A 24,689-nucleotide genomic window follows, 5' to 3' on the forward strand; every position below is an offset into this window, starting at 1 on the left:
TGATGTCATTTGTCACTCTAACTGTAGAATGAATGGGTGTCTACTCATGGATGGAGACATGACTACTGACAGATCACACATTTTCGTCTTGTGTCCCTCCTTAATTGAAGAGAGAAAATACTTCTTTTTACCTAGTTCAAAATCTGGACAAAAGGGGTCCAAATGGGGTCAGGGTCTGACCTCCTGAGATAATCAACTGTGGCCAGAAAGGTGGAGGTCCTGTAAAACATGACAACTCCTGCTAGAAGCCCATGCTGGGAATGGTAGAAGAGCATTTCTCATAAAAAGGAAGGTAGGAATGAGTGGAGCATGCTGCTCTTGTAATGATGGTAGGAGCTAAGCAGTCCATAGCACCACCATGACCTTTCTTAATTTCCGTCTGCTCTCTGCCTGCACATCACCTCACTTTCATTACTCAGCAGCATGCTGTGGGTGTGACTTTTGCTCTTGTATGCCATTGATGCCATCTGCTCCTGCCTTCTCTCCTTTGATGTCATTATACAGATGGCAAGGGCACAATGGGAAGTGGCACTTAGTTCAATATGGTAGCTCTGGATACATCAAACCTGCCCTGCATCAATGCTGCTGATAACTAATCCAGCTCATGTGTAAGTCTAATAATGGAATAATTATTACATTTTGGCTTAGCCTCTGAAATCCCATCATAAATTATTGGAACTCTATGCATCCATTTCAAAATATGCATCTTATACATTATGGGAGCTAAAATATGTTATTGTTTTACATGTAATCTGGTAGATTTCTTAGAAATGATGATAACTTACTAATAGTAACCTACCAGGGTTCAGAAATTTTGTTGATATTATAAGCAATGGAAAATGTCTTACAAATGTGCTTGTTAATCTGACCATGTAGGTGTCAGAGCTAATCAGTCAACAGCTACAGCTAATGCAGGAAAGAAGAAAAATTAATATTCATTAGACTCTTGTTTACACTTCTGTTGTCAAGGTCAATCAGTTTGCTTTAAGCACAACGTTTCACTCTTATTAAAGTCATTAGTACCCTTCAGTATACAGAGAACACTTGGGTTTCACAAGTGTGTTTGATTTGCACATCACTCCCATTGCACAGGGGCCCAGGTTTAGGCCATCATTTGCTGGGATTTAGATGTAGACCTTTATTTAGACTAGCAAATTATCACAATAGAATAATAGCTTAAAAGTGGGAGCAAAATTCATGCTTTTGGTAATATTCTCAATTGCAAAATCTAAATAAGTATTCAGCCTTTCAGTTTTAACACAAATATTATATATATCAAAGCAGTCACCATCAGGCCCTGGTAATGCAAAAAAATGCTTCTTTGGTATTCTGTTTACCTTTGTATCAAAAATGATAATTGTTAACAACTAAACTGTGATAAGAAATTTTTACTGAAAAACAGTGAATGTAGTTAGGATTCCGTGAGTACAATCCTAACAGTATAATTTTTTCTTATTACAAATAAGAAGATAATTTTTCATGACTCCCCAAGTGTGGAACTATCAATTTGATGAAAATCCCAGCTTTACATTATTCCAGCTGACTCCTCAACAACCTGCAAGTCTGGGTCTCCCAGGCCAATAGTTTACACAGAGGAAGCAGGTCTCTGGAATGGCTCTTTCATCATTGATTATGTTTTTATACTTCATTATCCCATGGAGAAATTATTATTTAAATTATTATGTTGTTAAAATTGCAGTATATATTATATTATTATAATATTATAATTATTATAATGTGGTTTTCAACTTTTATATGTATCTCCTTGGTATTTGGTTCCAGAGGTAGGAACCATAATGGATGACTCAGCAAAGAATCAATACAGACTCCTAGTTACTTACAATTCCCTGAAACCTATTTACTAGTTATTAACATGAGAATTAGATTCCGCAAAAATAGTCCGTTTACTCTTTTGAGCTCAAAATGGAGCTATGGTATTTGTAATTTTCTTTTCTTCTTTTTTTTTGAGATGGAGTCTTACTCACTCTGTCACCCAGGCTGGAGTGCAGTGGCATGATCTCAGCTCACTGCAACCTCCGCCTCCTGGGTTCAAGCGATTCTCATGCTGCAGCTTCCCTGGGACTATAGGCGTCCACCACTAAACCCAGCTAATTTTTGTATTTTTGGTAGAGATGGGGGTTTTACCACGTCGGCCAGACTGGTCTCGAACTCCTGACCTCAAATGATCTGCCTGCCTCAGCCTCCCAAAGTAATAAGATTAAATGTATAAGCCACCTCGCCCATCCTATTTGTACTTTTCTTAATCCTGTATCTCAATGATTTTAAACTGCTTTAGAATGATGTAAATATATGCCTCTTGACTGCAACAAGTAGAACAAACAATATTTCTTCTATATGCAAATTATGCACTTTTATGACAGTGAATGTTGAGGGGTCTCAGAGAATAAAAGATTCTTCAATAATTGCCATAAGAGAATTTAATATTAATTATTCTGAAACTGAAAAGTTAATTTTAGCACATTTCATCTAAAATTTAGTTAATACGTAGTCAATATTATTCCTACAGTAGAAAAGTTAATTCATACTTTGGAGAGGTGAGGTCCATTGGTAGTCAATTAATTCTGGTCAATTTTTTTAAAGTTCTTAAAAATAATTAAATATTCTGTTGGCACGCTCATGACATTTTATATAGAGACAATGAATGACATATAGGACTTCCAGCATAGAGTAATTTCTTCTGAGCATTAAGATGAGGGGAAAAAAGTAATCTCCACAATATTGTAGAAGTGTAGAGGATAGTACTTTGGGAATCGAATTAAGCATTTATGAGTGAGAACCCAGGTTTTATATATATATATATATATATATGGGGTGTGTGTATATATATATATATGGTGTGTGTGTGTGTATTTTATATATGTATTTGCTAGTATTTGCCACATTATACAGTGCCAGAATACATTATTTTTGTTCTCTCAAAAATTTATTTTGGACAATGCTGATCTAAAACTAAGGCAGTCTTCAGCAGTCACAGAAATTATCTACTCTTCAATCATGTTCCAGGAAGTTTTTATTTCAAGGTAGCTTAATTAAAATATCTTTGACTCCTCGTCTTCCAGGATCATCCCCAAATAATAACAGGAACAAGAAACAAAAAATGGAAACACATACTTCATTGCCAATGAGACAAGAGATGCTTAATTCAAATAAAACTTGAATACAGAAAAAGATGGAGTCATCATGAATGATGTAGCAGGTAGGAGGAAGGCCACGTCTAAGTGAGAGTGGATGTGTGTGCACACACATTTGAAGGGTGACAACCAGGAGCAAGCAGATATTTTGTATAGACCTGAGACAGCCTGAGAGATTGGAGGTAGGTTCTGAAAACGGGATCATTTCTTGTCACTTCTATCCTGCACTGTCGTAGTGCTTCCTTTACTCTACTCCAGCAGGAAACTGGATGTTTATTCTCTAGATTAACCAAAGTAGAGGTTCTGGATTGGAAACACCAGGCACAGCAGACAGGTAGTGGAAGGTCGTGGCATGCTGACAACAGTATAAGTAGGTGAATATGAAAGTTCTGAATGTTGATAATCCCGTTTCCTTTCCCTACCCAGCACCAGAAGAACACCAGGAGCCAGTGTATTTATCCTTTCTTGTCACCACCTCACCTCCCAAATAGGAACTGGAATCTCCTTTTGTGGCAAAAACAACTCCAGAGAAAAGATATACTAATATTGACATAGAAGATTCACAAGTAAAAAGCCAGCTGCCTCTCTATTGCCCTGCAGTGCAGCCCACCAGCATACAACTCCACCCTTGCCCAAGAAGATGTCAGTCAATTTCTTATCACTTCACTCTTGAATGTAAAAGAACAGTTAGTGATAACCAGATATTTGAGGATAATCTCCAAGAAGAAAGAGACCGAAACAAGCAAAGGGAAAAAAATAGAGCTCACAAAAAAAAAAAAAGAAAAGAAAAGAAAATGCAAGAAGAGGGAAACTTCAAGGAAAACACAAAACGTAAGAGAAATAATGCACAAATAAAAGAAGAATGAGATACTATTAAAATAAATAGAATGAGAAATTTAAAATATAAAAGTAAATTGAATAAACCCAAAGAAGCTTTGGAAGATAAAGATGAGAAAATCTCCCCAAAAGTTAAACAAAAACAAACAAACAAAAACAAATAATAGGGGAATAGTCAAGAAAACTAGATGTTCAATATCTGATAAACAGAAGTTCCACGGGAAAAAATGAAGAAAATAATGAGAAAGAAATATGAGAATGTTTCTCAAAACTGCAAGATGAGTACTAACACAAAGCATGAGAAAGCTATACCCTGGCATATGATTGTGAAATATCAGAACATTAGAGACAAAAAAAATCTTGAAAAGTGGTTACATTTTAAAAAAACAAGAATAAGAAATAAATTCCTTTTATCAACAGAAGATCTGTCTGGTTTCTAGGCAGAATCTAGAACAAACAGGTTATGTATATTACTTTAAAATATCGATGCAAATGCCAGAATAGAAAACAAAAAAAGCCGAAAATTACTCTGGGCCCAGGAATGAAGGGTTGGGAAGAGAGGCAATGAGAAATGGCTGGGTTTTTATCAGAAGTCTTTTAGCACTCTGACATCTAAAATTACTTGAATGTACTATATGCTAGAAAGAAATGAGAAACAAAACCCTTTCCAAGAAAATAACCTCAATTTATTTAATATTCATTTCTTATCAAACTCTCAGTTTAGAGAATAAATTCATAAATAAACAATTTGGAGGCCCCAAACCTGGGAACTACCCAGGTTATATATATATAAGGGGTGTGTGTGTGTGTGTGTGTATATATATGGTTATATATGGTGTATATATATATCAGTTTATATATATACACACACCATATATATGTATATACACCATATATATATACACACACACACCTTACATGTATATGTGTGTGTGTGTGTGTATATATATATATATACAGGTTATAGTATGATGTGAAAAATAGTAATGAATAAGTGTATGAGCCTTTATTCATGGTTGGATTTGAAGACATCACAAAATGCTTAGCTATCATGAATAAAATACAACCGTGCCTTTTATAAAGCAACTATAGTCACACTTCAAATCTTACCTTCAGAATTCACAATAAAGACTCCTGAAATCATTAAGCCTACAGAGAAAACTACCTAATTGACTGACAAGAAATACTTTTTCGTATTCAATTTGTCAAAGATGAGTTAATACCAGTAAAGCCTAACATCTTGACCATGACATTTTAGGATGTCAATGGTTATACAAAAATTCTAAGAGTAATTTTTCTTAGGGTGACTTTTCTGGAAACTGAGCTTTACTAAGAAGAAAAATCCAAATATATTACCATGGAAATCTTAAAACTCCTGTGTTTCCCATAGTGTCTTCCATCAGAATATTGGTGATTTCTTAGAACTTTAGTAGTATAGCTGATGTTAGGTCATTAATGAGGGCAGATTTAAAATGGAAGCCTGAGAATGTGATTTTAAGTGTATTTTTTCTCCTCTATATAAAAGTTGTAAAATGAAAATCTATCAATTACCTGCTTAAGAATCTCTGGTAGTTTCCTTTTGCCTAGCATAAAAATCTGAACTGAATCTTTTATTCAATAACTGACATCAATTTTTCTTCTTTCCTCATTCTTCCTAATACTTTTTCAGCTCAAGTCAGACTATTTTCAAGTCTGGATTTTTTTTTTTTAGCCCTACTGTTGTATTGTCATCCATATTGTCTGTCTGCCTGAACATCTTCATTTTTCTGTCTATTAACCCCTATTTTTCTCCATCTTAAAGCTCAAATTAGTAGCCCTACTCTAGGAGGCCCTCCATGATTGATACTAACTGTGGCTGTTGTTTTGTTCTTGGTTAGGTTGGGTTTTACTACTCTGGGCCCCCTCTTCTAGCTCTTTTATTAATACCTCAGAGAATAGTTTGCAAAAACTATGGTAACTTTACTAATATTTAGTTTTCATCATGGACTTAATGGCAAATGAGTGACAAACTTGTTTCCCTTGACAGTAGGCATGGTTTCTGCTACCTATTGAATTTCAATGCTATTGTGTTCTATTTAAAATTACTAAAACCCTCATTTATCTCTGAAGCCCTTGGCCCCACAAATCTGCCTCATGTGCTCAGTTTGTCTGTTTTACAGTGTCTGCGCTCCTCAGGAGTCTAGATATTTTGGCCTGTGAAAACTTTCTCCCCTAGGGGTTTTGATGACACCATTGTATGGTGAGGTGTCGCTTCTGGTAAGTTCTGAATATGGTGACACATACATTTATTAAATTAATTTTTAAAATTAGAAATACATAAATATGTTAAAAATCTCAACTGTTCTATAGTGAAATGCAATTCTTCCTTCCTCTTCTTCCTCCAGTCTCCTATTTTCCCTGTCTAGAAGCAGTTACAGTCATCTGTTTGTGTGCCACCTTGCAGAAAAATTCACTGCATATACGAGAGTGGGAGAAAGTTATGGATTTTACTTGTTCACTTAATATATTTGGAGCTTGTTTCATATCACTCATATTTTTAAGGACATGTAGGATTCCACTTTGTGAATGTACCTTAATTTCTTTAACCAGTCCTATGCTGATGGACTTTTGTGGTGTTACCAATTTTTCATTCTTATAAGCAGTACATATACAGTTTTGAAAATGTAGATGATACCTGTTGCATAGACTACTAGAAATAAAGTTGCTCAGTCAAAGGAAGTACATTTTAATTTTGATGAATTTGGGTAAATTACCCTTCAATGAAGTTGCATCAACTTTCCATTCCCACCAAGAATATGTGACAGCTGTATCTGGCAAACATATGTATTTCCCTGGAACTTTGATCTATTTGAAAGAAGACTAGGAATACATTTACAGTACTGTTGCCAACACCTTCTTCACCTTTTATTTTTCTGTAATTCTCCCTGCCAAAATTTAACAGAACATTGTCATTTTCCTGACTCATCGTCCTTTTATTTCCACGTTGTAAAAATGTCTGACTTTGGTTTTATGTTTTTGGGGGTGGCATAGAATCTTCCATCAGAACCCTGGAAGCATAGGTCAGGATGTTAGAAATTCTTCTAATAAATAATGTCCAGGAAACACTTCATTAGAGTAATTCCCTGGCACAGGGAGTCCTGAGTGGTGGCTCTTGTGACAAGCCCCTTTACCTATGGTAGGTTGGAAATTTAACCACAACCTTAAGGCATGCAATGATGTCTTTCCTTTAGGTGTTTAACTCATATAAGGTCTTAAGGATAAATGGAACCAGTAATATTTTAACAACGTTCTGGTATCATTTGTTCCATAGTTATCTGGGTTTCTGTTAGCTGAAGACTTTAGATATGTAGCTTCAAACTCTGGGTTCTTCTGTAACTAGGTCAAGAGTTAACACATTTTTCCACCCACTGGACAGGCAAACCAAGTTGTAAATTTCACTTATGAAGAGGATCCTCAAATGGTACAACACTCAATTAGGTTACATTAAATCCAGAGCAATAAAATATTTCTGTGTATGTTCCTAAAGAAACCCACATCTTAGTTTTCCTTATTTGAGATCATCTTTACCAGTTAAGAGGGCACACTTCAAATAATACAAACACTCTTTATAAATTCATTATTTCCTAAATCCCTTCCTAGTTTCACTTTCAAAGAGACGAGCTTTTTTGATAACTCTGTGTACTTTAGATATGCTTCTCTCAGCCTCGATTTGGCTTTTAGGCTAAAGGGTTTTCCCAATCACAGCAAGTGGGTCAAAAATTGGGATAGGCGTCCCATGAGAGAGTAAGTACAATAATTAAACAAAAGTGGTGAGAGTTGATTAAAGTGATGCGAGGAGTAAATGGATTCACTTTTACAGGATCTTCTGAAATCTGAGATGAAGGACTGACTCCTTGGCTAATCTCAGTGCAATTACCTATCCATGGAGATCAATACTTTTTTTATTATTAAAAAATAGTGAAAGTTTTTAAGATTGGTTCAGGAAGAGTAATGTGTTATTAGGAGAGGCAAGGAAAACTGGATCTAATTTAGATTTCTATGAAAACAGTGGGCATCAATAGGAGAACATGAAAAAGAGGCATGAATATTAGGAAAATACCAAAAGATTTGGCTAGAAACAAATCCTCCTGTGACAGGAGATAAGACTGAAGATCAAAGGGAAATTAAAACTGCATAGATCTTGGTTTTATTCGTTCGTTTGCTCATTCAGCCTGTTCACTGGCTCCAACATAGCTCTTGATTCTATCCCATGTGACATATTCATTGACCAACCATGTGTTTTGGACAGATCAGTAGCTAGAGATCCAATAACGACTGGTTAGATGGAATGTCTTAGGAAATAGTGTCATCAGTGGTGTACAAAATGGTGTTAAACCTTCCCCGGATGATGGATTAAAGAGAGAACAAATTAAAGGCATAGATATAGCCATCTGCTAATCAGGGTTTCACAAGGCATCTGTACCTTAGGCCATTCCTTTTGAGATTTCCACTTGCAAAAAATATAGGGAAATAAAACTCAAACTAAATAGAAGAAAGAATTTCTTAGACTCATTCATGTTCAATCAATGTTTACTGAATGCCTAATATGTGCCAAATATTATACTAAGATGCCAAGGATACGGCAGAGGGACAAAAAGTCCCTGCATTTGTGCTGCTTACATTTTATTGATACAGTTAATGAAGATCATAAAAATTTTAAACATTGGAGCAGTGAAGTGAGATTAGGAATCCCTGTGCCTGAGTGCCTTTAAAGATTGAGAGACTATCATTTCCTTGGAAAGAATTATGTATTATCTTGCATGTATGTGTGAAGACAAATGACTAAAGGAAATGCTTCTTCAGCAACCTCTTTCAATTCTCTAAAGTTATTTTCATTATCTAAATATTGAAGAGTGAGAAGGACGTTAGGAGAAAAAATAAAGCTTTTTTTTTTTTTTTTTTTTTTTTTTTTTTTTGAGACAGGGTCTCACTCTGTCACCCAGGCTGGTGGCACAATCTCAGCTCACTGCAGCCTTGATGTCCTGGGCCCAATCCATCCTCCCTCCTCAGCCTCCAGAGTAGCTGAGACCACAGGCATGCGCCACCATGCCCAATTAATTATAATTTTTTTGTAGAGAGATTGAGTTTTGCCATGTTGCTCAGGCTGGTCTCAAATTCCTGTGCTCAAGTGATATGCCCACCTCAGGCTCCCAAAGTGCTGGGATTACAGGCGTGAGCCACAGCACCTGGCCAAAATAAAACTTAACATGAGTTGATAGGAGGGTGTTGAGACTGAGTAAAAAGCTCATAGGATTCCAGCCTGTGTTCATGTAAGTATTCACAACAAGGTAGTTATAAGGTAGTTAATGTCTACTAGTCTCTAGACTACTTTGATTGAGGAGTGACTGTACTTGACTTTAACAACGTCACTTAGGAGAGATATTGAGAAAGCCAATTATGACAAGATGTGGCTATTCAGCATGATGTGGAATCTGAAAAACACAATACATGAAAATTGATTCAACAAACTGGAGGAGATTGTGTGTTTGTTCTGAGGTTATGTAAGCTTGAGTCATGGTTCTGCTCTTTGCCCTCCATGCAACCTTAGAATATTTTTACTTTATTTCTTTGTTCTGTTTCCTCACATATGAAACAAAGATAGTAACATTGCCTACTCTATCAGTTAGTATAACTATAGCTTCAAGTAATGGAAAAGCCAGGTAATTTGGCTCAGTTCACAAAGACATCACTTGTTTACTTAGTGAGAAATCTAGAAGTACATGGTTTAGGGTTAGTCTGGTGGTTCCACAATACGAGGATTCTAGGTTCTCTGTGATTTTCCTGACTTTCCCTCCACTGTTGAAAAATGGCAGTGGTGGCTCCAGAAATCTCCTTTTCATAATTTCCAGTCCAAAATCTGGAAGGGTTGAGAGTAGGTGGGGGTGTAAGACAGAGAGAAAACCCTCCAAACATGTCTCTCTTCTTTTCAAAGGAAGAAAAAGTATTTCTAAGAATCCCTCTAGCAGATGTTCTTCTATGCCTCCTTAGCCAAAATGGAATTCCATGGCCACTTCTAGCTGTAAGAGAGGCTGGGAAACAAAGTGTTTGGTTTGATATCCTCTGTAGCTGGAGAACAGGCCAGAAAGATGGCACTAACAAAGCTGACCACACCCACGTTGCAAAGGCTCTCTACCAATTGCTTAAGTCCGATGAGACAGAATACATGTACAAGTAGGACAAAGTAGATTATTATTTTGTTACAGATTTATTATAGGCAGCAAGGATAAACAGAAGCCTAGGAATCAGAGCAAGCCAGCTTCCTAAGGCTCAGGAAAGCTGCCCAGGGTGGATGGAGTTCCGTCTGTGCGTGCCCCATGTTGCACCACAACTGAGTGCTGTGCTGGGTTTATATACCCTGGGTAACATTTGGCATGCTGAGCTCAAGCTTGCAGAATATAATGTTCTAGGAGAAATGAGGACACAGTTTGGGTTGTTCTGAGCATTTCCTCCTTATCTCAGGATGTTGAATTCTTGGTACATGCTTCCTGAGAATTACATGCAAGAGAGGGAAGATCAGGGTCAGCCAACACGATCTTGTCAACTGGAGACCTGCCCTCTTGTACATCTCAGAATGTTACTGTAAATATTAAGTGGGAAGAAACATGTGAAATAGTTTCCATAGGCATGTAAACATTCAAAAATGATAACAATTATTTGTCATCTTTATTTGCACTGGAGCATTTTAATGGAGAGACTTTATAGTTCCCTTTAAATATCTGAGTTTTGTGATGCATGTACAGAGGACATTATTAGTGAAATAATAGCAAACTTTCTATCAACGAGATCTGCTCAAAATCTCTATGAGGTAGTGAGTGTCCCATCATGAAGATTTTCACACAGAATTGGGATGACCTCTGTTCTTTAGGTAGGAACTTGGATTAGATATGTCTAGAATTTCTTCCAGTTGAAGTTCCTGTGATTCTACAATAGGGTAGTCAGCGGATCAAGATACAAATTTCTTCTCTTATCTTAAAATGGACCTAATTTGCTTTTGGATAAATTGCAATGTTCTGGCTAGATACAAATTTCTAAAATGAAGAATATTAAAAGTCTAACCATTACAACTCCACTGGCCAGTGTGATTCATGCATCATTTTCAGAGAAGAGAATAGTTGCTTAGATACTGAAAGGTACAAAATAATAGTATTTTCTCTTGTTTAGAGGTACAGAATCTATTTTATTTTTAGATCTTGACATTCTAAATACTTACATCTCTTCAAGATAAAAAAAATGAACATTGTTTATTTTGGTCAGTAGCTTTCCCTTGCTCATTTGTTCATACATTCTTAACCGTATAGTTCTCATTTATCGAACTTCCCTACTGCATGTACATTCTTTCTTCCTTCGTTAGGATTTGGTAAGAGTGCTATGAATGTGTTAGAATGGTGTAAATGATACGTGCTGTGTATGATTTTTTTTGCCCCTCCCCAAGCCTGCCAGGGGAGCGAGCTGTTAAATCTCAAGAGATTATTTTACCAAGTTCAAGTTTTAAATAAATGAAACTGTACAGACTCCAACATACCATCTTGAGATAACCTCAGGCCCTGAAGTGTATTGACAAGCAGTTTGATCTCAGCAAAGTTGTAAAACTGTCTTTGAAAAGAATAACTGGATGAAAAACATTAGCAGCAACTGAATCAAGAGAAAACGTAACTTCAAACTGAAAGGCACCCTCATGGTAAATAAATAGTAATACCATGTTCTCCAACTTTATATTTTCATAATGCTTTAAGCTACCCAAGGAGCCCACGCAGATATGCAAAGCTACTCATTGAGAAGCTCAGTTTATCCCTACATATGCCATCACCAGTTTTTCACTTAACGTTTTCTCCTCAACCCCTTTCTATTTGGCTTCCATTCTACTACTCACCAACCACCTTCAGTTGGCAAAATCCTATGCAAATCTTACCTTAACTTTTCAGCATCATTCACTAAGTTTAACAGCTTTTCCTTCTGGATAGTTTTGGTGGCACCACAGTCTTCTTGTTTTTTTCCTTCTTTTTTAGCTGTTCTTTCTCAGTAGTATTTCCTGGCTCTCCCTCCTTTACTCCAACTCTTAGTGTTGTAGTTTCACTGATCTTGGATTGAGTTCCTCTTTTGTTTTCCTATTTGTACTCTCTGACTAAGGTTCAAATTGTCTTTATCTGTTGTAAAATCTGTTTCAAGCCTAGCCTAGAACTTCTCCCCTAAATCCCATCTATCTGATGACATAGATTTCAGACTGAACATGCTTAGAATAAAATGCTTAGCCATGGCTGTCCCCTGCTCCCTGGCCACAATTGCCATACACCTGCATCCTTCCTCAGTTTTCTCATGGTAGATGTTACCATCATCCACTCAGTTAATAATACCTGAAACCAGGGAAACATCCTTCAGTCCTTTTTAAAATATCACCTTCATGTGTAGCCAATCAGCAATTCCTGCAATTTATATTCTAGAATATATGTCAAGTTCATCTACTTTTTCCACCTCCACCACTGTCACCTAGCTCAAGCCACCATCATCCCTCACCTATTCTATTGCAGGAGCCTCCTAGCAGGTCTCCTAGCTTCCTTTATTAGCCCTATACAAGCCATTGTCTGCACGGCAGCAGAATAATCTTTTAAAAACTGAAATCATACCAATTACTCCTTACCCAAAAGTATCGAAGGGTTCCTACTGCATGTTGAACAAACTCCAGACTGCTTATCATGGCCTATGGAGTGCCTCGTGTTCCCAGCCTTGGCAATGTTTTTTAATACGCTACCAGTTCTTTCTGTTTCTTAGTAAGTCTAGCTCACATCGACCTAACACACCAACTTCTTTCCTGTCTCAGGTCCCTTGCCCTTGCTGTTACCTCTCTTAGAACATCCTTTGTTTCTCTGCATAGCCCATTCCTCCTCATTCTTCTTTTCTCAGCTTAAATGCCACTTCATCAGAGATGCGTTTTTCAAAATTTACCTAAGGTTTTATTTGTTTTTCTTTTTTTCTGAACTGATAGGAAGACAACTCTTTTGTCTTTAGGATTTCAGATACTTTTAGAATCAAACCTGGAAAGGATACAAAAAGCAGAAGCAAGACCAGCATTTGGGAGAAGAACAGATTATGGTGAGAAAACCTCTCTTGAACCTTTCAACTTTCTAACAAAAATGATAAATTCTGAAGCCACTAGGGATCTGGCAGGTAACTAAAATGAATGTGATGAACTATGTGTAGGAAGCTTGAGAGTGGTGAACTAGAAACCAGGTGCCCATCTAAAAATATCTAACATAGAAATTCTAAAACATTATTCATGACAAGCTAAACTGTTGGAGGGATGAATTTGGCTTTTGGGTTGCCAGTTTAAGATCCATGTGTAGACATTTCTCTTTTGTTGAATAGATAAAAATATTCCTAGATATATAGGCATCATTTTAAACTTCTGAATGCACATACCAAAAATCATATCACAATCATTGATCAACATTCTTTATTGACCCTTTAGATTTTTTTCTTTTTTCTGTCGAAGTATTTTGAGACTTACAAATGTTAATATTACATAAGCAATATTTATCTAACCTAGTTTCCAAAAAAATCCTTAAGTGCAAGCCACAGCACTTGAAAGTGATGCTCAAGGAGGTCCATGGAAGAAGTTGAAGCAGGGGAATAATCTTTTCTTTTTAGATCATCACATTTGTGTCCTAGAAAAATCATTTCACAGCAGTTGGAATTAGGATTAGAATGAAGGAGGCAGGGAAAGTGGCTAGAAACTATTGTAGTAATTTAGATGAGAACTGATGAAGGCAAAGGCAGTTAGATTGCAGACATGGAGAAAGAAAAAATCAGACTAGAGAATCTAGGTGAAGAAAAGCTACAACAGGCAAGTACTAAAGTTTTAAGTTTGCTGACAGTTGTGGTAAAATAGGAAATAAAAGATGTGATTCAATAATGATTATCTAGTAGAAGATTACATACCAGTCAGGAAAATCAACTTTTCTTGAACTCCAAGAGGAACACATTATGTCACACTATAAAGGGATATTGCCCTACAAGGGACACTGGCAAGAAAATGGCCATTTCTTATCACAGCACCTGGTGAAAAGCAAGGATAATATATTAGTTCATAATTCAGAGATGCAGGTCCATAGATAACTAAACTAATATTATATAGGCATGTTTTTATAATTTAGCTAATACTAAGAGAGAATTTTAAAATCTAGGAGATGAATTAATAGCATGTTCTTTAAACCTATGTTTTTCAAACTACAAATTATGACCTAGAATTTCTGAGATCTAGGTAGTAGGTTACAAACAGCACTTTAAGAAATGAAACAATAGACTTCATATGTATTCATATGTACATGTATAAAAATAGAGTATTTGTATTAAGGGTAACTACTGTAACATAAAACCGGTGTGTGTGTGTGTGTATGTGTGTGCACGCACGTGGAAGTGTGCATACCTGTGGCTGAATACATCCCTTACTGCACGTTGTAGTAAAAACAAGTTTGAAAAGCACTGCTTTAGAAAACCTTCTAGTATGTCTCTTCTTGGCTCCTTCTGTCTGAGATTGCTGTAGAGTGTAGAAGGGTGAAGAAGCTCTGAGCTGTTGTTTAAAGGCAGATTTGCAATTAAACCTCTTTAGAGATTATGAGAAAGCTGACGGCGTCCTAGTTCCACTTGAAGTTATGCCCGGATGGAACCAGCTCCTCTTCATAAAATGCTTCAGAGCAGCTAAGGCAGGGCAAAGTCCATGGATCTGTTCAAATGCTGAAACAAACCCTTGGTTGAAGCTACTGAATTCTGTCCCGAAGACTCAAAGTGGCTAACTCAGAAGTTTAATTTTAAGTAGGAGCACATCCCAGTCAACATACCAGAATGTACTGGTGTTGAGATACATGTAGATTAGGGCCACCTCCCAGAATTCCCCCAAGTGTGAGACAAGTGAAATAAATGTGTGAATACAATTAGGTGGATACAAATTAGGGAGTAGCGGGGACATAGTGAATTAGAAAGTACAAACTAGTTCAGCCATTGTGGAAGACAGTGTGGTGATTCCTCAAGGATCTAAAACTAGAAATACCATTTGACCCAGCCATCCCATTGCTGGGGATATACCCAAAGGGTTATAAATCATGCTGCTGTAAAGACACATGCACACGTATGTTTATTGTGGCACTATTCACAATAGTAAAGACTTGGAACCAATCCAAATGTCCATCAGTGACAGACTGAATTAGGAAAATGTGGCACATATACACCATGGAATACTATGCAGCCATTAAAAAGGATGAATTCATGTCCTTTGTAGGGACATGTATGCAGCTAGAAACCATCATTCTCAGCAAACTATCGCAAGGACAGAAAACCAAACACTGCATGTTCTCACTCATTGGTGGGGATTGAACAATGAGATCACTTGGACACAGGAAGGGGAACATCACACACCAGGGCCTGTCGTGGGGTGGAGGGAGGGGAGAAGGATAGCATTAGGAGATATACCTAATGTAAATGAAGAATTAATGGGTGCAGCACACCAACATGGCACATGTATATATATGTAACAAACCTGCACATTGTGCACATGTACCCTAGGACTTAAAGTATAATAAAAAATAAATAAATTAATCAATTAATTTTAAAAAAGGAGGTGTGTAACTTTTTTCTTTTTTTCTTTTTTTTTTTTTTTTTTTTTTTGAGACGGAGTCTCGCTCTGTCTGGAGTGCAGTGGCGCCATCTCGGCTCACTGCAAGCTCCGCCTCCCGGGTTCACGCCATTCTCCTGCCTCAGCCTCCCGAGTAGCTGAGACTACAGGTGCCCGCCATCAGGCCCGGGCTAATTTTTTGTATTTTTAGTAGAGACAGGGTTTCACCGTGTTAGCCAGGATGGTCTCGATCTCCTGACCTCGTGATCCGCCCGCCTCGGCCTCCCAAAGTGCTGGGATTACAGGCGTGAGCCACCGCGCCTGGCAAAAGTGTGTGACTTTCTAAAGCTGGGCAGCCAGTACACAGCTGCAGTTCATTGTTTTGTGGGAATGCGTCTCAGTGTTTCTAGTCTACCCTCATTGTCAACAGACCCAGAAATCCAGATTTTTATGTAAAATAATTGAATATTGGCAACTCATCTAAACATTTTACTGATGTATTACAGGACAAAAAATTCCATGGGCAAGATTCACTCCAGTGACTCCTGGTTTTGCCCGTTTTCACCTAGATCAGACTTTTTAAATCAGTAAGTTCCTTTTTTTTTGGATAACATTTGTGTAGAAGTCTAATAAATAAAAACATGACCAAACAAAACCACTCCTCTTTCGGTGTGGGGTGAGGCTGGCGCCACAACCACCCGCCTCTTCTCTCACTCTTTAGCCCTGCCCCAGAGATCCCCCTGTTCAGAAAGTAGAGAAACCACAGATCTAAATGCAAAGAGTATGGTCTCTTTGTGATAAGATTCTTTTTTTCTTTAAATTTAATTTGGCAATTTGCCAGTAGGTTCCATTTTTGTTTTGAGGACATTCTTATAATAGTAAGATTATATCATCAACATAGGGTAGGATGCTTGTCTCTATGTTTATATATATATATGTTGGGGCATATATAGGAGAAAATATATAGATCTTTCAAGCCAGAATAAATCATTTAGGCAGAAATTATAAATAAAAATGTTTAGGTGCAGTCCGGTTTTAAGCCATTTAAAATTAGAATTGACTCTTTCAAAACCCATTCTGTCATTGCCATATTGATTTAGATAAACATTTAAAATCTGAGATCTACACAAAAGTCATGTAAGTTGGTCCACAGAGCAACCTGAGATTCCTTGTGGAATAAGGCAGAATATAAATAAAAAGCCCAGAGATTGTCCTTAGGCAGAATATAAGTAAAAAGCCCAGAGATTGTCCTTATTAGTGGAATCAAAAGCTGATAATAAATCACAAAATACCTAGGGAAATAGAATTTTTCATAACTAAATTCCCGTAAAGTGAAGGGGACAGGACTTTGAGCCCCATGGCTAAATGACATGTTCAAAATCTCACTATTAATTAATCATGATGTGGGACTAGAATCTAGCTTTTTTTTTTTTTTTTTTTTTTGAGACAGAGTCTCGCTCTGTCACCCAGGCTGGAGTGCAGTGGCATGATCTTGGGCCACTGCAACCTCCACCTCCTGGGTTCAAGCAATTCTTCTGCCTCAACCTCCCAAGTAGCTGGGATTACAGGTGCCTGACACCACACCTGGCTAATTTTTTGTATTTTTAATAGAGATGGGGTTTCACTATGTTGGCCAGGCTGGTCTCGAACTCCTGACTTCAGATGATCCACCCACATTGGCCTCCCAAAGTGCTGGGATTACAGGCATGAGCCACTGCGCCCGATGTATGGCTCTTTTAATGCTCTTTCCATCTCCTTAATATGGTGGCAGAAATGGAAATTGGCATACATTGAAATATTATTTATTCCTTTCATATATGTCTCATACTATTTATTGCAGAACTATCTTCTATCTACTTTCCTGAGCACAAAGTTCCTCAAAATAAAAGCAGCTTTCAAACAAAGATAATCTATCGATATTTTCTCTCTCTTTTCTTGCCTCCTGCCCACAATCCCCTTTTTGCTAACTTCTGCTGAACTCTTGACCTTGGCTAAAGATGCAGCTTTGCGTGAATTTTTGAAAGTGACTTTTGGTGATTTAGCTGCTAAATGTGTATGATAGAAATCCAGCTTACCTTGGAGGCTCTCAGGGTTTTTAACTTACCATGCCAGAAAGCAGACCAGTCTGGGGAAATTCAGCTAATGTCTCCCAGCTGTGCAGGAAAAGTGTGAACGGCTCTGTCAGAAAAACTGCCTCTTTCTCTTCTTTTCCAGACAGTACCTTATACTGAAACATCACTTCTCATTTGCTGTTTGGACAATGGTGATGGAACTGCTGCTTTATTGCCCACGGAGAAGCGAAGCGAAGTGTCTAAAGTGGGTCTTGCAGTTACACTGGACAAAAGAAGTTTGAAACTGAGGCTTGGTCCTGAAGAACACATAGAGAAGGCTGACAGATTATATATATATTCACAGCTTTGGCTTAAAGGTTTCTGGTTGACCAATAAGTAATACAAGAAGAAATTGTCTTTTCTGGAATTGTCCTTCTTTCCAGGTGAGCAAATTAAATGCCATCACTTAGTCCTGGGAGCAAGCCAGCATTTCTTGGTCAATTTCCAAAGCATGTTTGTTAGAATGTTGGAGCTGCTGCATGATTAAGGCTGTTAGAATAAGTGACAGAAACTTAGAAAGCAAAAACCTTCAGAGAGAAATATTAAATTTCAGTCACAGGGCAATAATTGTCAACCTTAATGCCTTATCAAAAAGCAGATACTGAAGGATTACCTATGCTTAGCATGATTTGTAGCAAACATTGTTGGTTGCCTCTCCGGCAGCTGTTTCCTTTACTTCTTTTCTCTGTCATGACCATCTGTCATGATAGAGGCTGAAAATTTTGGAGACTTGCTTTCCCAGCTTCCTTTATAAGGAGGGTTAGTCATGTGATATAATGCTGACCCATGAAGGAGGTTTGGTGGCTTCAGAGACATATTTTTCTTCATGATTAAAAGTTATATGAAGAAGGCCAGGTACGGTGGCTCATGCTTGAAATCCCAGCACTTTGAGAGGCTCAGGTGGGCAGATTGCTTGAGCCCAAGAGTTCGAGACCAGCTTGGGCAACATAGTGAGACCTCGTCTCCACAAAAACCACAAAGGTTAGCCAGGCAGGCCAGTGCACACCTGCAATTCCAGCTACTCGGGAGGCTGGGGCAAGAGGATGGCTTGAGCCTGGGAGGTCATGGCTGCTGTGGGTTGTGATTGTGCCACTGTACTCCAGCCCAGCTCGCTTCATGAGAGTAGCGACTTCCTCTGTTTTGTTTATGGTTATGTTCCCATGCTTACAATAATGCCTAGTACTTAGTACTATCTCGCAAAATTTACTTACTAACTGAATGATTGCATGCAAATGTTTGTGAGTGACTATGATGGTTAGAACTGCAGCAGCCAGTATGCAACCTTGCAGCAACCCATATGACAGGAGCCAAAACACTGAGGATGGCATAGCGGAAGGTCTTTGATGACACCATTGACCAACTAGATAGACTTGTGGAAAATTAGCTCTTAACTTCTTGTAATATTATAAACAAATCTCCTAATATTTAAACTGCATTAGTGGCCAGGCATGGTGGCTCATGCCTATAATTCCAATACTTTGGGAGGCCGAGGTGGGAGGATCTTTTGAAGTCAGGAGTTCAAGACCAGCCTGTGCAACATAGGAAGACCCTGTCACTACAAAAAAATTAAAAGTTAGCCTGGTGTGGTGGCACATGCCTGTAATCCCAGCTTTCCAGGAGGCTGAAGTGGGAGAATCACTGGAGCTGTGGAGATCGAGGCTGCAGTGAGTCATGATTGCACCACTGCACCCCAACCTGGGCGACAGAGCAAGACCCTGTCTCAAACAAACAAAAAACCAAACAAATAAATAAGCTGCATTCGTTTATTCATTCAACAAATATTTATGGAGTATCCCACTTGTGCTAGACTTTGTTCTAAGCTCTAGGGATACAACAGTGACTAAAACACAGTTCTTATATCCATTGTCTGTCAGAAAGTGACAGACAATGAACACATTCCCAAGTGAATGCATTTCGTTTGATGATTAGCACAATGGAGAAAAATAAAGCTAAGTGAGGAGAAATAGAGAGTGCCAAGCTGGGGAGGGGTTGTTGTTACTGTTTTACATAAGGTGATCAGGAAAGACCATAAGGAAAAAGTCACATTTAAGCAGGAATAAAGGAAATGAGGGAGGGAGTCATGCCCCCGTGTGACTTGAAAGAGCATTTGGGCAGAGGGATGAGAAATGTTAATGCTCTAGGTGAGAGCTTGCATGGTGTGTTTGAAGAATAGAAGTGGCCTGTGTGAATAGACCAAAGCCAGTGAGTGAGGAGAGTGGAAGGAATGAGCTAATGAGGTAGTGGGCAGCCAGCTCAGAGGAGCCTTGTAAGCTACTGGAAGGACTTTAGCTTTAATCTGCATGAGATGAGAAGCTATTTGGGTGAAGGGAAGTTTAAGCAAAGGAGTGACAATCTGATATATTTTTAAAGGATTCCTCTGGCTGTGGTGTGAAGAATAGACTATAGGCCTTGAGTGGAAACAGGGAACCATTTAAGACTTTGAAATAACACAGGCAAGAAATGATGGTGGTTACATCAACATAAAACAGTGAAGGTGGTAAGTGATCAGATTTATATATGTTTTGGAGGTAGAGCCATATTTTCTGAAGCACTTTAGACGAAAGACTTTGACTATATACTTTTGTTTTGGAGATTTTTAAAAATGTTACTTGCCCACTCACTCCCTTACTCATCCACTATTTACCAAAATGTTCCAAGACATATTTTCATTAGTTTTATTTTTCAGTAATTTGCCACTTTATATTTAGCATTAAACTATCCTTGATGATTATTATTATTTCTGTAATAATCACTTTTGACCCCAGAAACATTCCTGAGAAGAAAGAAAACTGCTTGTGAGGCTGGATGTGGTGGCTCATGCTGTGATCCCAATGCTTTGGGAGGCTGAGGTGTGGGAGGATCGTTTGAGCCCAGGAGCTGGAGACCAGCCTGGGCAACAGAGAAAGACCCCATATCCAAAAAAAAAAAAAGGCAAAAATTACGCAGGAATGCTGACGCACACCTGTAGTCCCAGCTACTCAGGAAGCTGAAGCAGGAGGATTGCTTGAGCCCAGGAGTTCGAGGATGCAGTGAGCCATACCACTGCAAAGAAATAAAGAAAGAGAGAGAGAGAGAGAGAGAGGGAGAGGGAGAGGGAGAGGGAGAGGGAGAGGGAGAGGGAGAGAAGGAAGGAAGGAAGGAAGGAAGGAAGGAAGGAAGGAAGGAAGGAAGGAAGGAAGGAAGGAAGGAAGGAAGGAAGGAAGGAAGGAAAGGAAGGAAGGAAAGGAAGGATTACAATGCATGCTAATTTTATCTCATATGCACAATTTTAAAGTATCCAGGTCTACTTTGGATTTCTTTCCAATACTGAACACTAGAGCTAGTTATCAAGTTAATTTATAGAGTCCCAAGTCTTTAATGTAAGAATTGAATTACTTGAGATGGTCTTGTCCAACTTTCTATTTTAAAGATGGAGAAACTGAGGCTCTAACAATTCCTGGGAGCTTTGTTTTTTCATTAACAGTGCTAAATGTTTCTCCAAGGGCACTTCTAGTTTTACAATTTCAATGATTTAAAAATTTAAATTTGTTATTGTATCACACTTCCTTTAAACATCACAAGCCAGTAGAGCTTGAATTCCATTTTGCTTGACAGACATCAGGAAATCCAGATGATGACAATGTTTTCTTTCCTGAGCATTTCAAGGAATACTTGAGGAATGCCTATATGTCCCAAGATCCAACCTGGTTGTCATTTTTCATTTCAGCCATCTGACTTGCTCTGACCATGGGCCAAGGCAATAGAATTATTGCTGTTCCCTTCTTGTCGATTTTACGCCACCTTCTTATTTTTAGTAAAGACAGCACCATAACCTTCAGTGAGAGTTTCCTAAGGTCTGGAGGACAGTGCAGTGTGATTCCAGTGAAGAGTGACTGGTTTGGTTCTGTCAGTCCTGTGAGTTCACAGGTTTAAGTTTTTTGATTGTGGTTCACTATTGGGTTCCTCTTTCTTTAGTTCTTTTGCTTGGCTTTAGTGTAGTTATGGACATATGACTATGTAAAAGGGATGAGTTTAATTGTCCTGAATAAAGTACCCAAAACACAGCTACCATATCTAATATGACAGTTACGTTCGTTTCCTGTGGCTGCTGTAACAAAGTACTACAAGCTCAGTGGCTTACAACACAGATGTAGTCTCTCACTGTTCTAGAAGCTAGAAGTCCAAAATCAGATTCCACTGGGCAGAAATCAAGGTTATCAGCAGGTCTGCATTCCCTCTGGAGGCGCTAGGGGAAAATTACTTAACTCTTTCAGCTTTTGGTGACCAACTGCATCCCTGCCTGACTCCAGTCTCTGCCTGCATGGTCACATTGCCTCCTCCCCTTCTGTCTGTATCAAATCTCTCTCTGCCTTCCTTTTATAAAGATGCATACTGTGTCATTTAGGGCATACTTCGATGATCTCCCACTCTTAAGATCCTTAGCTTAATCACATCAGCAAAGACTCTTTTCCAATAATGTAACATTTACAGATTCCAAGGATTAGAACCTGATATCTTTGTGAGCTGTTATTCAGCCTACAACTGTAGTCTTTGGTGTTATTCCCCAAATGTTTCCAATTTGTACTCTCCTGGGCAATGGTAATATTGCACTACCTGACTACCCTTGGTTGGGTGGAGAATGCAGCTAGCTATGGCCAGTGAGTAAAAGTAACTTGTATCACATGTAGACTAAAGCATATAATTGTTACTGCAAGAACTCAAGAGCTTGACCCCTGTGCTGTGAGCTAAACAAATTTTGGAATGATGGCTGTACCATCAATCCAAGTTCTAGGGAAGAAGACAAGGAATAGAGTCCCCTGATGACCTGCAATGACATAAAGGATGAGCAGGGAATAACTTGTGCTATTAAAATTCTCTAATTTAGTTTTTGTTTTGTTTTGATTTGATATTTCTGTGATATACCTTAACCTAAATTGACTGACACATCCAAAATCTAAGCTCTCAACAACCTGAAGTTCAGAAAAGTGAAAACAGTTTTTCTTTTACAACAGTCCAAGACCTGCCTCCCAAATGATTACAAGTGGGAAATTCCTTTGTTCATTTATCCCAGAGAAAATCCTGTTACCAACTCACATCAGAAGTCAGTAACTGATCATTAATACTTTTCCTAAAATGTGGAGTTTTTTTAAATTAGTAATAGCTTTATTGAGATAGAATGGGATATAATTCATACATCATACAATTCACCCTTTTAACATATATAATTTAGTAGTTTTTAGTGTATTCACAAAGTTGTGCAACCATTACCATTATCTAATTTTAGAACATTTAATCATCCCCCCCAAAAAAACCCTATACTGAATCAGCAGTCACTCCCCATTTATAACTCCCTACTTTCAGCTTCTTCCAATCACTTTCTGTCTCTATGGATTTGCCTATTCTGGACATTTCATATAAATGAAATCCCACTCTTTGTGGCCTTTTTCAACCAGCCTCGTTAGCACAATGTCTTCAAGGTTCATCCATGTTGTGACATGTATCTGCACTTCATTATTTTTTATGGCTGAATAATATTCAATTGTATGGATATACCACATTTTTTCATCCACTCATCAGCTAATAAACATTTGGGTTATTTCTGCTTTTTAGTTATTGTGAGTAGTGCTCCTATGAACATTTGTGTACAAGTTTTTGTATAGACATATGTTTTCAATTCTGGGTCATTCAATCTTGGAATTACGTGTGGGACATGAACAGTCCAACCTAGACCCTTTTCAAAATCTCTCCCCCAGTCTGAGATGATAGGAAGATTAGGCTACATATCTGTAATAGTTTTCTATAATTGCTGTAACAAACTATAAATTTAGACTTAACACAAATGTGTTATCTTTCAGTTCTGGAGGTCAGAAGTGCAAAATGGATTTCTCTGAGCTGAAAACCAGGTGTTGATGGGTTCTAGAGGGTAATCTCTTTCTTTGCCTTTTCCAGCCTCTGGAAGCTGCCTGTATTGCTCAGCTGGTGGCTCACTTCCCTCTTCAAAGCCCCCTGTTTTCTCAGGCTGCATCGCTCTAACTCTGACTCTCTCTTCCACATGTACAGGATGCTTGTGGTTACATTTGGCCCGCCCAAATAATCTAGGATAATCTCTTTATTTTAAGGTCATCTAATTATCAACCTTAATTTAAAATGCAATCTTGATTCCTCCTTACATGTACCATAACATAGCATATTCACAGATTCCAGCATAGCCACTTTGTGCGGGGCGTTATTGTGCCTATTACAATATCTTTCAGCTGTCTGGGAAACTCTTGGCCTAATGAAAGAAACAATTGTTTGAAAACACACACACACACACACACACACACACACACACACACACACACACCCCTCCTAAGGAAAATGCAGATAGAAGACAGTCTAAATCTATCTGTTGTGAATGCAAAATATGTAGCCACTTTAGGAGTAGTTTGGTAATTTCTTACAAAACTAAACATAGGCTCCAGTAATCATACTCCTTAGTATTTACCCAAATGAATTGAAGACTTACATTCATACAAAACCTTTCATATGGATGTTTATAGCAGCTTTATTCATAATCATCAAAAGTTGGAAGCAATCAAGATGTCTTTCAGGAAATAAATAAAAATAAGTAAATAAATAAATAAATAGGCCAGGCGCAGTGGCTCATGCCTGTAATCCCAGCACTTTGGGAGACTGAAGTGGGCGGATCACCTGAGGTCAGGGTTTCAAGCCTGGCCAACATGATGAAACCCTGTCTCTACTAAAAGTACAAAAATTAGCTGGGCATGGTTTGTGATTCCCTGCTACTTGGGAGGCTGAGGCAGGAGAATCACTTGAAGCTGGGAGGTAGAAATTGCAATGAACTGAGATCGTGCCACTGCACTCCAGCCTGGGTGACAGAGCAAGACTCTGTCTCAATAAACAAGCAAACAAACAAACAAACAAATGAGCTAATGAACCACAGAAAGACGTGGAGGAAATTTAAGT

At 38.1% G+C, this 24,689-nt stretch overlaps 1 long non-coding RNA gene across 9 annotated transcripts in view; it reads left to right on the forward strand.

The window, feature by feature from the left end:
• Positions 1–24,689, forward strand: part of LOC105488959 (uncharacterized) — a 227,902-nt gene that overhangs the window by 90,817 nt on the left and 112,396 nt on the right. For 4 of the 9 annotated variants that reach the window (XR_011619596.1, XR_011619602.1, XR_011619603.1 and 1 more), the window contains exons 2-5: positions 13,032–13,115; positions 16,137–16,217; positions 17,845–18,124; positions 20,112–20,238. This is a non-coding gene — a long non-coding RNA (uncharacterized lncRNA). The remainder of the gene's footprint in view (positions 1–13,031; positions 13,116–16,136; positions 16,218–17,844; positions 18,125–20,111; positions 20,239–24,689) is intronic. The other 5 variants (XR_011619597.1, XR_011619600.1, XR_011619598.1 and 2 more) reach the window with 2 other exon arrangements.

Source organism: Macaca nemestrina, chromosome 2 (assembly GCF_043159975.1).
Source record: "Macaca nemestrina isolate mMacNem1 chromosome 2, mMacNem.hap1, whole genome shotgun sequence".
NCBI lineage: Eukaryota > Metazoa > Chordata > Mammalia > Primates > Cercopithecidae > Macaca > Macaca nemestrina.